The sequence below is a fragment of the Chlorocebus sabaeus genome, chromosome 5, assembly GCF_047675955.1.
Source record: "Chlorocebus sabaeus isolate Y175 chromosome 5, mChlSab1.0.hap1, whole genome shotgun sequence".
NCBI classification, from domain to species: domain Eukaryota; kingdom Metazoa; phylum Chordata; class Mammalia; order Primates; family Cercopithecidae; genus Chlorocebus; species Chlorocebus sabaeus.
The window spans coordinates 68200023-68213838 of NC_132908.1; the positions used below are offsets into that span (position 1 = coordinate 68200023).

The following is a 13816-nucleotide window of genomic DNA, read 5'->3' on the forward strand; positions in this document are numbered from 1 at the left end:
AACCCCTTTTTCCCCAGGTGCTTGGCAAGGCCTTTCCTCTTCTGTCCTCTCCAAGGCCATGGTGGGTTATGTGGGGGTGCTGGCAGGGCTCCAGGGGACTGGGGATAGGGGGTAAGGAGGTGTCTGGCAGCCGAGGTCACCTGTCCATGGAGGGTGGTGGCACTCAGGCCAGGAAGGACTACTTCCCTGTTGCTTGGGGTCAGGGAGGGCCCAGGCTTGGGGAGAAACTCGGGTGGGTTAGGATGAGAGCCTGGCTTCTGTTTTCCATGCTGAGAAGTGACAGCATCTACCTTCTTCCGCCCACATCCTACTCCTGCTGCCCGGCACCCAGTCGGGGTCTGGCCACAGCCCTGCCCAGGACCCCATCCACTGGGGCTCTGATTTGTTTACTAGAGCATTAGGTGAATGTAAACAGTTCAACCTCTCCAGTTTTTATGTCCTTAAAGGGTCTGAGTGTGAATACAAATGGGTATTAGGCCCCTGCGGTTCCAATGACTGTCCTCCACCCCCTCTGGTTGCTAACTAGCAGGTCTTTAACCTGCGGGGGTGGGGAGGAGAGAAGGAAGAGAAAGTCCTTTGCAAGTATATGGACTCTGGGATGCCTCCTTTTTTTTTTTTTTTTTTTTTTTCTGTTCTTTTTTTTAATGTTGAGCTTTACAAAGTGATGTTGGGAGGCCCCCATCTGTAGGACTAAAAGTTGAAGAACACGGAAGAGGAAAGCTGCCTGCTCAGGGGAAGGCTAGTTATTTTGATCTCTTTTTGAGGACGAAGAGAAGTTTTCTAGGTTCCTGTTACTTAGTCGCATGCGCTCGTGAAGCCTGACTATGGCGTTGAAGAAATCCTTTAGCACTGGGCAGGTGGTTGAGTATACCTCTGGCTTTTTTGTTCTTTCTGAATCTTCTGTTTAAAATAGTAGTTAGGAGTGGATGCCTTGGGGTCCTTGTCCTTGTGTGAGTGCGGTCACTAGGGAAGGGTCTTTAGCCAGGTTTTTGTTTTTGTTTTTTGTTTTGGTTTTGTTTGTGTTTCTCAAAGCAGGGTCTTGCTCAGTCGCCCAGGCTGGAGTGCAGTGGCACGATCATGGTTCACTACAACCTCCATCTCCTGGGCTCCAGCGATCCTCCCACCTCAGCACCGCAACCCGAGTAGCTTGGACTGTAGGCATGCATCAGCATGTCTGGCTAATTTTTTAATTTTTTGTAGAGACGGGATCTCCCTTCTCCTCGGCATCCCAAAGTGTTGCAATTACAGGCGTGAGCCACTGTGCCCAGCCTATTTGGCCAGTTTTAACACATCTTCTTATTTTCTCCCTACTAGAGTAGGACCTTTTTTTTTTTTCTTTATGGGATCTCAGGAGCCCGTAAAGTTTTGAGGCAATGCCAGACCACTTACTCTCATAAGGTTCTAGAATGTGCATTCTCTTGGGGTGCTGCCTTTCCTCTGAAATTTCAGTGCCCTCACTCCCCCCCCTACTCTAACTCCTCCCATTCTCTCCACACCTCTGCCCTCTTGTTCTAGCAAGGGTCACAGTGGGCCTTCTTTTCAGTCAGAGGGCCCGTGGTGATCTGCAAAGGGAGGAGCAGAGGATCTTCCGGCCTGCACACCCGCGTTCTGGTTCATGCATTCAAAGCCCAGCTCGTTCTGTTTGCTGTGGTGGCTCTGAGTCCAGTCACGCCATCATGGGGGCATTTTAATTAGCAGTGCCTTAGTCATTAGTGAGTTATTGTTTTTGTCTGGAAACACTTAAGTACTGTTTACTCGATGTCTCCATGAAATGCAAAACAGCAATTAAGTAGAAATTTGTTGTATGAGGCAAGGACCAAAATGGATCATCAAAAGCAGGTTGTGGTTCCTCCAAACCGAGGAAAATCGCTTTTCCCTTTGGCCTCCTGATACCTGGAATGCTCCAGACTCTCTCTTTCTTCCCTGACCTGCCCCCTAGAGTTATTGGCTAGAAACACTCTGGAACTTCGTGTCTTCCTGCGTTGTTCTTCCTTCCTTCGCCGGCATGAACATTTGGGTTTGGTGACGTGTGAATGTTTACTTTCCCCCCTCCCCAGACTTTTCTGGTCGGCTACCTGGGATATTTCAAAACCTTTTCAAACGAAGATTAATTATTTGTGAAAACATTTGTGATGATTTATGGAACTTGAGTTCGTTTTCGTTACGCTTCTTGAGACCAAGTGACATTGTTAGTCTGGTAGATCCTCGTGACCTCTTGGGAGTATTGGGGTGCTGAGATAAATATCCTATTTACCAAAAAAGAAATCTTTTTATGGATTGGTAAGAAAGAAGCCAAGGCTAGGAATTCTGGCTGCAGTAGAATGGAGAGGCAGCAGGAAAACACACAAGGGGTGGAGAAGTGTGGATCTTCTGTAACTTGGACAAGTATGGCTGAACCTAAGGAAGGAATTGCTCCTTGCTAAGACACAACACAAAACAAAAACCCCAAACCAGCTCCAGTAGGATTCACCCCCTCCCCAGGATACAAGGTTTATGGAAAACAGAATCCCTGGGAGGGCTTACAGGGGTGTGCAAGGGAGGCAGGTTAACTCCGAATGTATCATATTAGCCTTCTTTGCGAGAGACACATTGGGATGAAACTCTTGGCAGCAAGTTGGCCATTGGGGACCCCAGTTTCTAACTGCTCTGTCTTTGGACTCACGCTTCCTGTTTCTTCTTCTTCTTCTTTTTTTTTTTTTTCTCTTTTCCCTTCAAACAATATCTTCTGACTTCCAGATTTCTGATAAATTGATAAGAGGCATCGCGTGAGTCAATAGAGCTGTAGACACTTTGCCAATATAACCCCGGCTCTATTGATCTGCCAGTAAATTAAAGTCTTACTTAGAGGCTGCCGATATTTCTAATCTCCTGCCTCACCAATTACAGCCTCCCAGCTACCTGGAAAGAGGACTTGAGCCTTCTAACCTTTTTGTGGTTGTTGCAGGTGGACTGCTCTCCTTCCATGGAACTGGGGGCACTTGCCTTGCTTATCTGGTAGGTGAAGGGGCAGTGTGGAGGAAGATGAACCTGCTTAACTCCTTATGTGGGATCTGTCTCGATGCTACGAGAGTCATTAGTAAAAATGTCTGGCAAACAGTTCCATTGTGGTGGTCACGTACATTTTATAGCAAGTCTCCGGGCCACTCTTGCCCTTGGGTGGGCTCCAAGATTGGGGGTAGAGAAAGTTGAGAGCAGCCGGTCTTGGGAGTTATCCTAGCATATTTTATGGCCATCTTCCACTTTTAAAAAATCTGTGAATAGCCTTTCCTTTGCCCTGGGAGGAGAATGGGGATTTGGATAAATGTTGGGTTATTAGGATTTATCACTTATTAAAACAAAACATGCCTAAGAGTTTGTGGAAAAGGAGAGGATCAAAGAGGAGTCCCAAGAGGCATTAGGAAGGACTGAAGTGTGTTTACGTGCACGCTGCTTTTTTTGGAGTTTGTTTTGTTGACATTTTGCATTCTCCTTATTGGAGCAGAGAAATGACGGAGAAAGAACTCATTTTTTGTCCATTGTAACTTTTGGCAATGTCTCCTCTCTGCCACTTCCCAAGCCAGCCTCTCTGTCATTGGCATAGAGTTGAGTAATGACAACAGCCACCTAAAGATGTCCACGCAGGAACAGTGGGGCTGATCGAGTTCCCTGCTGGGATTCCTAGTTGGGCAGTGGCCTTGTGAGCAAATCGTTTGTCCGATAAGCTCTTTTCAAGTCCCGTTTATGTGGCTGGCTTTGGGAAGAAATCTCCAGATAAATGCTGTTTTCTCTCTAATACTCCAGAGCGAAAAATCAATGGGAGGGATAATTCCTTCCCTTGTCCAACACACACTTCTCGTGTGTTTCTACCTGTGGCGTTACTCACAAAATTTTTTAAAATAAAATATCCAGTCCTGAGGTTCCGGCTCTTCTCCAGCGTTGCAGGGAAGGGAGCGTTAGGAGGCGCTTGTGTGCCCTTTAGAAGGAGCAGCATGGACCCTGTGACCGAGGAGGGCTTCTCATTTTCCTCTTTCTCACACTCCTTACCTCTCAAGGGGCCGGAGGTGATGGCAAACCCGGGTCAGGAAATGTGGGAAACACGCCAGTGCGGTTCACTGATGCTAGCTGAGTTTGGGAGGTGATAGAAGGGGCCTCAGGCTCCCAGGAGCAGGTGGAAACCATGGAAAGGTCTCCTGTTCCTAGCAGAGGCTTTCAGAACTGCCCCCGGGCAGCTGAGGTGGCCCCATGTTGAGGTAGTGGAGGGTCTGGCTTTGGTGAGGTCTCCTCTGCTGCTGGGCTTGAGGAAGGTGCACTTGGCTCCCCTGGGCTGAGTGAATGAAGAAGATGTTAGACAAGGAGAAACCTCAGGAGGTTGGGATTGGCTTTCCCCTTTGTTTGGATTGCATTGTATTGTAGGAGGTGTTTAAATCTTGTTCACACCTGTCGAGGCTGAAGCCTGGCTTTCAGAGCAGTTTGTAACAAGACTTCTGTTGTTGTTGCCGAAGAGGTTTCCCTGCTCACAACAGAGGAACTTTATTGTAGCAACTTGTTAATGTTCAATTAGGCAAATTTTGGGTGCCCTGGGGCGGTGGGAAGGCCTGCTCCCTTTTTCTGGGCGGCCCACTGCCCCCGTTCCCAGGGTTGGCCCCAGAGAAGCAAAGCTTGTACCATGGGCTCCTTGGAGAGCCACCAACGGGGGTCTTGGCAGAGCTTGAGAATCCCTCCGAGCGGTTGAAGTTATTGGAGATGGAGTTCTGTGTCTTGAGTTCTAACAATCGTCCCCTGTCTGTTGGTGCTTTGGGGCTATCCCCACCCTCGGGTGTGGCCAAGGCTGTGCCTGATGCATCCTTAGCCTGTGGGTTGGCAGGAGGACTGACCAACCCCAAACTTGGTGTGTGGCAGCCCCAGCATCACACCGCCCTGGGCTCTGGAGCCCTGTTCTCCTGTGGGATCTGAGCCTGCCTGGCCATACCTGGGCATGTTCTCTGGCTTTCTTCCTGGCAGGACTCCTCCCGAACAACTGTCCGGCACCTTGATGGATGGTGTTTTCCACCTCCTGGTGGACTGAGGTCTTGAGACCGTGGAAAGGGAAACACAGGAAGCTCGTTTCTCTGAGTAGGAGGTCTGACTCGGAGGTGCTTATGTTTTCCCACGTGAACACGGCTGACAGTTGTCTTCATGGTGGAAAAAAGGGGAATCTTGGGACTGAAGCTCTGTCCCCACACCCCCCAAAAAAAGAAGCCGCAGGGTCCCAGAGGGGCCATGTCCCATCCTGTCCTGCCCTGACCTGCTGTCTAGGTGCAGCCGGGACCAGGCGGCCTGGGAGGAGGTGGGAGATGGGTGCTGGCTCCCCTTGACTCTGGAGGCGTCTGTACTGGCAAGGCCTGGCTGTAAAATATGGTCCCCATGGCAGCCTCGCTCTACAGTGCTGAGCGATGAGGAGTGCGAGGCACCCGGCAGTGTATTAAACACTAGTTGAGCGCAGGAGGGGCAGTATATCACAGGAGAGAGATAAGCAAAGTTCTCTGATAGTGGATCAATAAAGGTTAGTGACATCATATCTCAAAGTGAGGGAACCTGCTTTCTGCACAGCCATTTATCAGATCCCAGCCTGGAAGGGCATTAACCCCTTTCTGGCCAGATTTCTTCTTACGCAGACCCAAATTCCTTCTTGGTGGTGGGGGCAGTGGGGAGGATAGAAGGTGTCACTCTCCCCAACGCTGTATTTAAGGAGGATTCTTCACATGCTGCTTTCGGAAATGCCTTCTGCAGTTAGCATATGAAACCAGCCGTGGCTAGAGCATGCTTTGTGCATTTATGGAAAGTTTCTTAACTTGAAATTTTGTGCAAAAATTCTCGTAAAAAGGCATTGTTTTCCGGAGACGTTTGAACACCTCGCCCGCATGCGCTAGCTGTATTGCTGTCAGCTACCTGGAGCCTGGGTTACGTTTGGTGTTTGCTAGGCAAGCAATTCTGACTGGACCAGAGAGTTAAAATTGTAATAAGCCTGGGAATGATCACGGTTTGTCTTTTTTTTTTTTTTGGCTTTGTGGTATTCTATTAGTAGATACTGAGAAGTCTCCCAGCAATCTGGGATTGGCAAACTGTAGTCTGCAGGTCAGTTCCGACCCGGCACATTTTGGCATGGCCTGCCAACCAAGAATGGCTCTTACATTTGTAAATGGCCAGGGGAGAATCAAAAGATGAATACGATTATGTGACATCTGACAATATGTGACATTTATATTTGTGTTCCTAAATGTTCATTGGCAAACAGCCGCGCTTGCTGTTAGCGTTTTGTCTGTGACCACTTTCATGCTATCATGTGGTGTAGTTGAGTAGTTGCAGTGAGAACGCGTGACCCGCAAGATCTGAAATAGTTATGTGCCTCTTTATGGGAAAAGTTTGCCAACCCTAGTCGAGGCTCTAGCTCCAAGTCTACTGCTAACTAGCTGTGTGACCTTGGGTAAGTCACTTTAGTTCTCCTTTACCTGTGTTTCACTGGTCTCTGGAATAAAATCTTCTCCCCCAGCAATTCCGGAGTGTGCTGGGAGTCAAGTAAAAATGGATGAGAAATGGTTTTGAAACATAGCTTGCATTTGCAAAGTGTTTACTATTAAATGAGCATACCCTTTACTATGTCTTTTTTTGTTTGTTTGTTTGTTGGAGACAGAGTTTCGCCCTTGTTGCCCGGGCTGGAGTGCAGTGACATGGCACAATCTTGGCTCACTGCAACCTCCACCTCCCGGGTTCAAGCAGTTCTCCTGCCTCAGCCTTCCAAGTAGGTGGGATTACAGGTGCCTGCCACCATGCCTGGCTAATGTTTTGTGTTTGGTAAAGACGGGGTTTCACCATGTTGGTCAGGCTGGTCTCGAACTCCTGACCTCAGGTGATCCACCCGCCTTGGCTTCCCAAAGTGTTGGGATTACAGGTGTGAGCCACTGTGCCTGGCCTTTTTGTTTTTGTTTTTGTTTTTGAGACAGTCTTGCTCTGTCACCCAGGTTGGCATGCAATGGCATGATCTCGGCTCACTGCAACCTCCGCCTCCCAGGTTCAAGCAGTTCTCCTGCCTCAGCCTCCCAAGTCACTGGGATTACAGGGGCACCTTCCACCACACCCGGCTAAGTTTTTTTTTGTATTTTTTTTTTTTTTGTATTTTTTATAGAGACGGGTTTTGCCATGTTGGCCAGGCTATTCTCGAACTCCTGACCTCACGTGATCCACCCACCTCGGCTTCCCAAAGTGCTGGGATGACAAGCGTGAGCCCCTGTGCCCGGCAGACCCTCTATCATGCCAGCCTGTTGGAGACTGCCAAGACGTGGGTGTGTTCTTTGTGGGAAGCATCGAATCTGGCCTGAGAGGTTGAGCTTTGTGGAGGTCGCATAACTTGTCTCAATCCTGTGTCACGTTGGGTGAAGTTTGAGTCTCAGTCTGTCTGAAAACTTGAAGGCATGCATCTTCCCAGGGTGAACACCTTTCGCTTTGCAAGGGAACATCAATTTTCCTCAGCGACCGCTGCGATTTTTATCCTGAAAGAGTTGGATCACTTTTCTTTCCTTCCCGCCAGTGATTTATAGACGGGGAGAGCAGGCCTTTTCCTGTAGGTCTCCGACTGTTTATCTTTTTTGGTTGGGCCCTGACAGTACGCTGGCTGGGATGTTCATGTTGGCTGGGGCGTCGGGGGGCCAGATGCCAGGCCTGCAGCCCAGGGGTGCCTGGGGGAGGGGTAAGGAGGCCAGAGGTTGCAGCCCAAAGCTAATGGGCTGATGGCCAAGTGGAAAGTGTATTTTCATTGAGGAAGTGTAGGCATTAGAGGACCCTGGATTACTGTGTGATTGTGCTGTCAATACTGCTGTATCGAGTCCGTGAGGGCCTCCACAATACGGGGAAACCCTTAACTCACTGCTGCTGCTTATTGAGAAGCCAATAGCAATTTACTTGCTGACACTTGACATCAAATCCATTCCCAGAGGTGGAGCTCTGCAAACCACCATGGTGTCCCTCCCCTTCCTGGGCCCCCTCTCTTACCTTGGGTGTCTGCCCATGTGTGAGTCTTGCATGGGCTGGTGGCTGCCTCTGCATCGGGAAGGACTTGGGGCAGGGTGATGGTTGCAGGGAGGGGAATGTTCCTGTTTAACTTTCATAGCTGACATGACATTTTCTTCTCCTCCCAATTGCTCTCATACTCATCTTCTTTCAAAAAGTGCTAAATGACCCTCCCTTTGTTCCCCCTGGGGTATAAGTTTTCTGCATGTGGGAACTTTCTCCTCTCCATAAAAAAGTTAGCTCCTTATAATGGATACATGCGGAGATCAGATGTGGGAGAGAGCTGAGGAATGTCTCGTCTCCAGAAGGCAGGTGGTATCTAAGGGACAGTCAAGGCCGGGGAGTGTTGTATTGGGGAGTAGAGAGCCTCCCATACAAGGTGCAGGGCCTTCCTGGGCCCACCTTCTGGGGGACATGTAGCCACAGAGCTGTGGGATCCGGCACAGCCAGACTCTCTGGTCCTCCTGTAATTCTTTGTGGAGGGTAGTCTCTCTGCAAAGTGTCTGGCTGCTTGATTGACTGTGTTTTTACATAGCCAAGCTGTTGAAATGCTTTCAAACCCTGGAGTCTCCTAGAATAATCAGCTCACAAATCAGGGTAACCCGCTTCTGGGAGGCGGAACCTGACTAACACATGGCGGTTTAGGGGTGACCAGCCAAGGCTGCCATTGGATCTGGCTTTACTAAGTGCTGGTGAGATTTCGTTTTATCGTTGCATTCCCAGGCCTTGAGAACCAGCGCCCTGATTCTTTCAGTGCAACTCACTGGGCTTATTTGCAGCTACCACTTGGAGATCGGGAACAGGAAGAATTGGCCTTGGGTAGTCAATGGTGCATGATCTCAAACTCAGTCTCCATGGGTGGTGCCTCCTGCCTGTGGCTGGGGGAAGTAAGGGGAGTGGAGACTGCCTGTAGAGCATAATGAGGCTTGATGGTGGAGACTGGCCATCAATTCAGTGGTGTCTGCTGCCTCCCATCTGGAAGTTTCTCCCCAGCTGGGAGATTGGGCTGCCTCTTCTCTTCTTTCACCCCTCCCTTCCCCCATCTCTCTTTGCTCACCTACCTCTTCGTTTCTCTGCCACAGCATTCCAGCTATTTCATTTCTTTCAGGAAGAGCAAAGCTGTGTGGATGTGAGATGAGGGGGCTCTGTGGACTTTACCTTGTCTCCAGTGACCTTGATTGAATGCAGACTATGGAGCAAGTGGGTGAGGCAGCCTCTGCCTCTGGTATTTTTTTAGCACCACTGGGATGTGCATGTTGTTTAAAGACAATACTGCATGTGCCTTGTTTCCAGGACATCCTTCTCTGGGAAGACAGAGCGCTCAAAAGAAGCCCTTCTACCCAGTCTGCAGATAGGGCAGGAGGAGCTGGTGTCCTCCCCGTAAGCCTGTCCTGAAACGGAAGTGTTCTGCGGAGCTCCCTTGCATTTTGCTGCCGTGGATGGAGCTACATTGCCTTTGGGCTGACGTCGTGGTGTGTGTGGTCATTGCAGCCTTTCTCTTCGTTACTCTAGGCTCAAGGATTGGTGTGGGTGGTGACAACATGACACGAAACATTTGAGGTTATGGATTTGCGCTCTGATTCCAGCCATCTTCAAAATACTCACTTTAACCTTTTTCTAAGCACTGGTTTTCTATAAAGCAGAGGGACCGGCCTGAAGGATGCATTAGGGGTCCTCCGGCTCTTAGGTGTGTGACCTGCATCAGCAGAGCACTGTCTGTAGCGCATCGTGGGAGGGAGCCGGGGGCATTGGCTGTTGCGTCGGCCCTCGTGGCTTATAATTACAATGTGCACACTTGTCTTGCTGTGCTTATCTTATTCACCTTAAGAGTTTCTGGGATCCAGCCTTTCCCCCTGCCCCCAATCCTTACCCTCACAGGCCTGCTCCAGGCCCCTTGTGTCTAGATGACAACAGGCTCCTAAGGGGGGTTTCCCTTCCAGCCCCGTCCACCTCCAGGCAATCTCCATGCAGAGTTTGCACAGTCTTACCTTGTAGGTAAAACGTAGCCTGTAGATATGTTTTGTTCAGCAAATACTGTATTTTATTTTATTTTATTCATTCATTCATTCATTCATTCATTCATTCATTCATTCATTCGTGAGACAGAGTCTTGCTCGGTCGCCAGGCTGGAGTGCAGCAGCACAATCTCAGCTCACTGCAGCCTTCGCCTCCCAGGTTCAAGTGATTCTCCTGCCTCAGCCTCCTGAGTAGCTGGAATCACAGGCATGGGCCACCACCCCCAGGCTAATTTTTGTATTTGTAGTGGAGATGGGGTTTTGCCATGTTGGCCAGGTTGGCCTCGAACTGCTGACCTCAAGTGATCTGCCCGCTTCAGCCTCCCAAAGTGTTGGGATTACAGGCATGAGCCACTGCACCTGGCCATATACTATATTTTAAACATGGGCACATTTCACAGAAAAATCTGTTAAAACCTTCTCTTGAAAAAATATCGGGGGACTTGGCCATTTTGGGTCTTCAGGGCAAAACCTGGCTAGAGCAAGGTGGTAACTGCCACTTGTGGAAGGAACATCTGCTTTTTAGGTTGCCAGGGCTCACTGTTGCTTACCAGCTCTTACCCTACCACATACTGTTTCCCAGCCAACTTCGTTCATGTGTGTTACCTGCTTGGTCCTGTGCTGTCTGGGATCATGGCATGTGGGCCATCATCAGACTGAAACTCAATTTCAGCGGTTCTCCATAGGGGGTGATTTTACTCTCTCCCCGCAAGATTTGGCAGTCTGGAGACACTCTTGGTCATCACACCTTGGGGAGAGGATGCTGCTGGCATCCAGTGTAGAGGCCAGGCATGCTCCTCAACATCCTGCGATGCCCAGGACAGCCACCCCCATCCCCAACAAAGAACTACACACCCTGAATGTCAGTGGTTCTGCCCTCAAACTCCCGGCTCCGTGTTCTTCTTGTTCTGCTGACCAGGGGCCTACAGTGGCTCCTTTCCTTCATGCCTTCCACTGTCTGCCTGCCTGGCTTGCAGGCCTGACGCAGGGAGACTGGTGCCTCCCAGCCTGGCTTTCCCAGCTAGAGCTCCCAGCATTGGGGCTTCCCTGGGCTGCCCTTGATCTTTGGTTTGAGGGCCTCATGTGTACCAGGCACTGTTGTCGGTGCTGGCGATACTCCAACAGGGGCAAAAAAAGAGAAATGCTTGTCTGCTTGGAGCTTATACTGCCTCATCTCCCTCACTGGACATGATTAGTAAGTGCATTATAGTATTTTGGATGATGTTAAGTGCTATGGAGAGGAGGCAGGACAAGGGCGGGGGGCGGGGCAGTAGTTGGCAGGTTTGGTGGATACAGTGAAGAGAGGCTTTAGGAGAAGGTGACATTTGAGCAAAGACTCATTCCTTAGCTTAGAGCTGCGTCACTCCAACCTCTGCCTCCCATCTGCATGTGGCTGTCTTCCTTGTGTGCATTTCTGTATGTTCCCTCCTCTTCTAGGGGTACCAGTCATTGATTTTTTTTTTTTTTTTTTTTTTTTTTTTTTGAGATGGAGTCTCACTTTGTTACCCAGGCTGGGGTGCAGTGGCACAATCTTGGCTCACTGCAACCTCCACCTCCCAGGTTCAAGCGATTCTCCTGCCTCAGCTTCCTGAGTAGCTGGGATTACAGGTGCGCACCACCACACCCAGCTAATTTTTGTATTTTTAGTAGAGACAGGGTTTCACCATGTTGGCCAGGCTGGTCTTGAACTCCTGACCTCAGGTGATCTGCCCACCTTGGCCTCCCAAGGTGATGGTATTATAGGTGTGAGCCACCGCACCCAGCCCCATCATTGATTTAAGGAGTACCCCAATCTAGTCTGAGGTCAATTTAGTTATAAATTACTTCAAAGACTCTATTTCCAAATAAGGCCACGTTCTGAGGTTCTGGGTAGACATGAGTTCTAGGAGGGATGCTATTCAGTCTGCTCCAAGGGCTTATCCTCTGGATAGATTGTGAAGGGAGCTATGGTACAAGACAGGAAATAAAGTCAAGGGTGACTGCAAGATTTTTAACTTGAGTGATTGGAAGGATGGTATCCCTGTGGCCTTGGCTGGGCTGGCCACCTCAGCAGGCCCTCGTCCCAGAACCTCAAGTCCCATTTCCTCGATTGTCTTTCCTCGCTGCTCTAAACCCCTTCAGTCTTTCTTTTTATTGAGCCACTACATGTCTACTTAGCATCCCAATTAGGCCTCTGAGTTAGCTGCTCAAATACTTAATTCTGAGTAAAAGGGTGAGGTGCCAAGTCTGTCTGAGGACATCGGGAAAATAATTTAAGAAGCTTCATTTTTCAAAGTCCTTGGGCCTATACCCTTTCACCTAATCCTTGCAGTTGCTCTGTACAGTATGCAGAGTGGGGACACGTCTCCTTTTCTAGATGAGGAAAGCTTAGAGACTAAATGTCTTCGGGGGATCACTGAGCAGTTGGTTCAGATCTGCATTTGAAAGAGTTTGGGGGTTGGGATGAAATGGATTATACAGGAAGACATCCTGGTGCATAACGTTTACTCAGTTTAGCCAGATTTGAATAGATTAAGACAGAAAAGGTCCAGCGACATGCCTGTGCCTCCCGACTTTACCCTTAAACCAGTAAATATTTGAGTGGAGAATATCAGGAAAACACGGGGCATTGAAGAATCGTTGAGTCAAACTCAACATTGGAGGTCTGAACTGATCAGTTCCTCTTGATTTCAGTTTCGATGACTTTATTGCTGAGTCATGGTCGACAAACACTGCCAAAGTCAACACTACGGGCCTGGCCAGGGCAGCTGGCTACACAGTGGTTTGTCCCGTGTGTCCCGTGTTGCCTGTTTTCTGTGTGTTTCAGAAGCTGTCCCATATGGTGAGGCCATTCTTGGCCCTTCCACTCTGTGTAGGGGATGTTTTTCTTTCAGAATCTAAGACAGAGACCTTTTGTTGGGAAATTTCTTGTGAGAAATCAGAAGTATGTCTTTACTTTTCGATAGACTGATAGCAACATCGGCTCTCTTTGTGGTTTCCTTGGGCAGTTCGCTATTTGATCTGATCAGAAATTTGGTCATGATCACTAGCGGAGTGTTCTGCCGTTGTAAAGTTTTCATATGTGGTTCATTAAATGTATTTAAAAAAATTAAAATCAGGCTTCCTAGTGCCTCTGTAGAGTAATTGATGCAAGACTCTTGCTGGTGCCTCTTGTCCTGGTGACAGTGGCCTTTCCCACAGTCATGGTGCTTCCTTTCTCTTGCATACTCAGCTCTCAAACCAAGAATGTGAAGGACCTGTGTGAGATGTTGCCGGGTACAGTGGATTTTGTCTTTCAGCGATGATAAGGAATGGTGATACTTCCCGTGGAATGTCCGCATGGCCCTTGCAGGAGGTCAAAGGGCTCAGTACGGGACCCAGGCGGAGTGGGAACAGACATTTTTTTAAAACGTGTTTATTCCCAGCTAGGAATGCCAGACCGCTCTCTCGTTTTTCTTACCAGTGGGCTAAACAAATAAACAGTTCCAGTTGTGGGCAGATGGACAAGGAGATCTTGAAGAGGCCATAGAGAAAGGGAAGGGAGAAGGGGGTGGACGAGCCCTGATTGTTCTATGTGGGATGAAGGGTGAGAGACAGAGCAGAGAAGGCTCTCTAGGAACAGGCTCAGGGTTTGGACTGAGAAGTTGCTTCCTGCGAATGATGATGACTCACAGTCTCCAGGTTCATGCCCTTTAGAGCAGAAAGTCTGTGCATCTCAGGGTGAAGGTGTGGATAGCAGAGCAGGGTCACCCAGTAGCCAGGGCAGGTTTGGGGAGGCAAAGTGCTGTTCTCTCGATGCT

General features: G+C 49.2%; 1 protein-coding gene across 6 annotated transcripts in view; it reads left to right on the top strand.

Moving 5' to 3' along the window:
- The window catches only part of ZFHX3 (zinc finger homeobox 3), a 276330-nt gene that overhangs the window by 25293 nt on the left and 237221 nt on the right, over positions 1-13816 (top strand). The gene's annotated exons all lie outside the window — the stretch shown is intronic.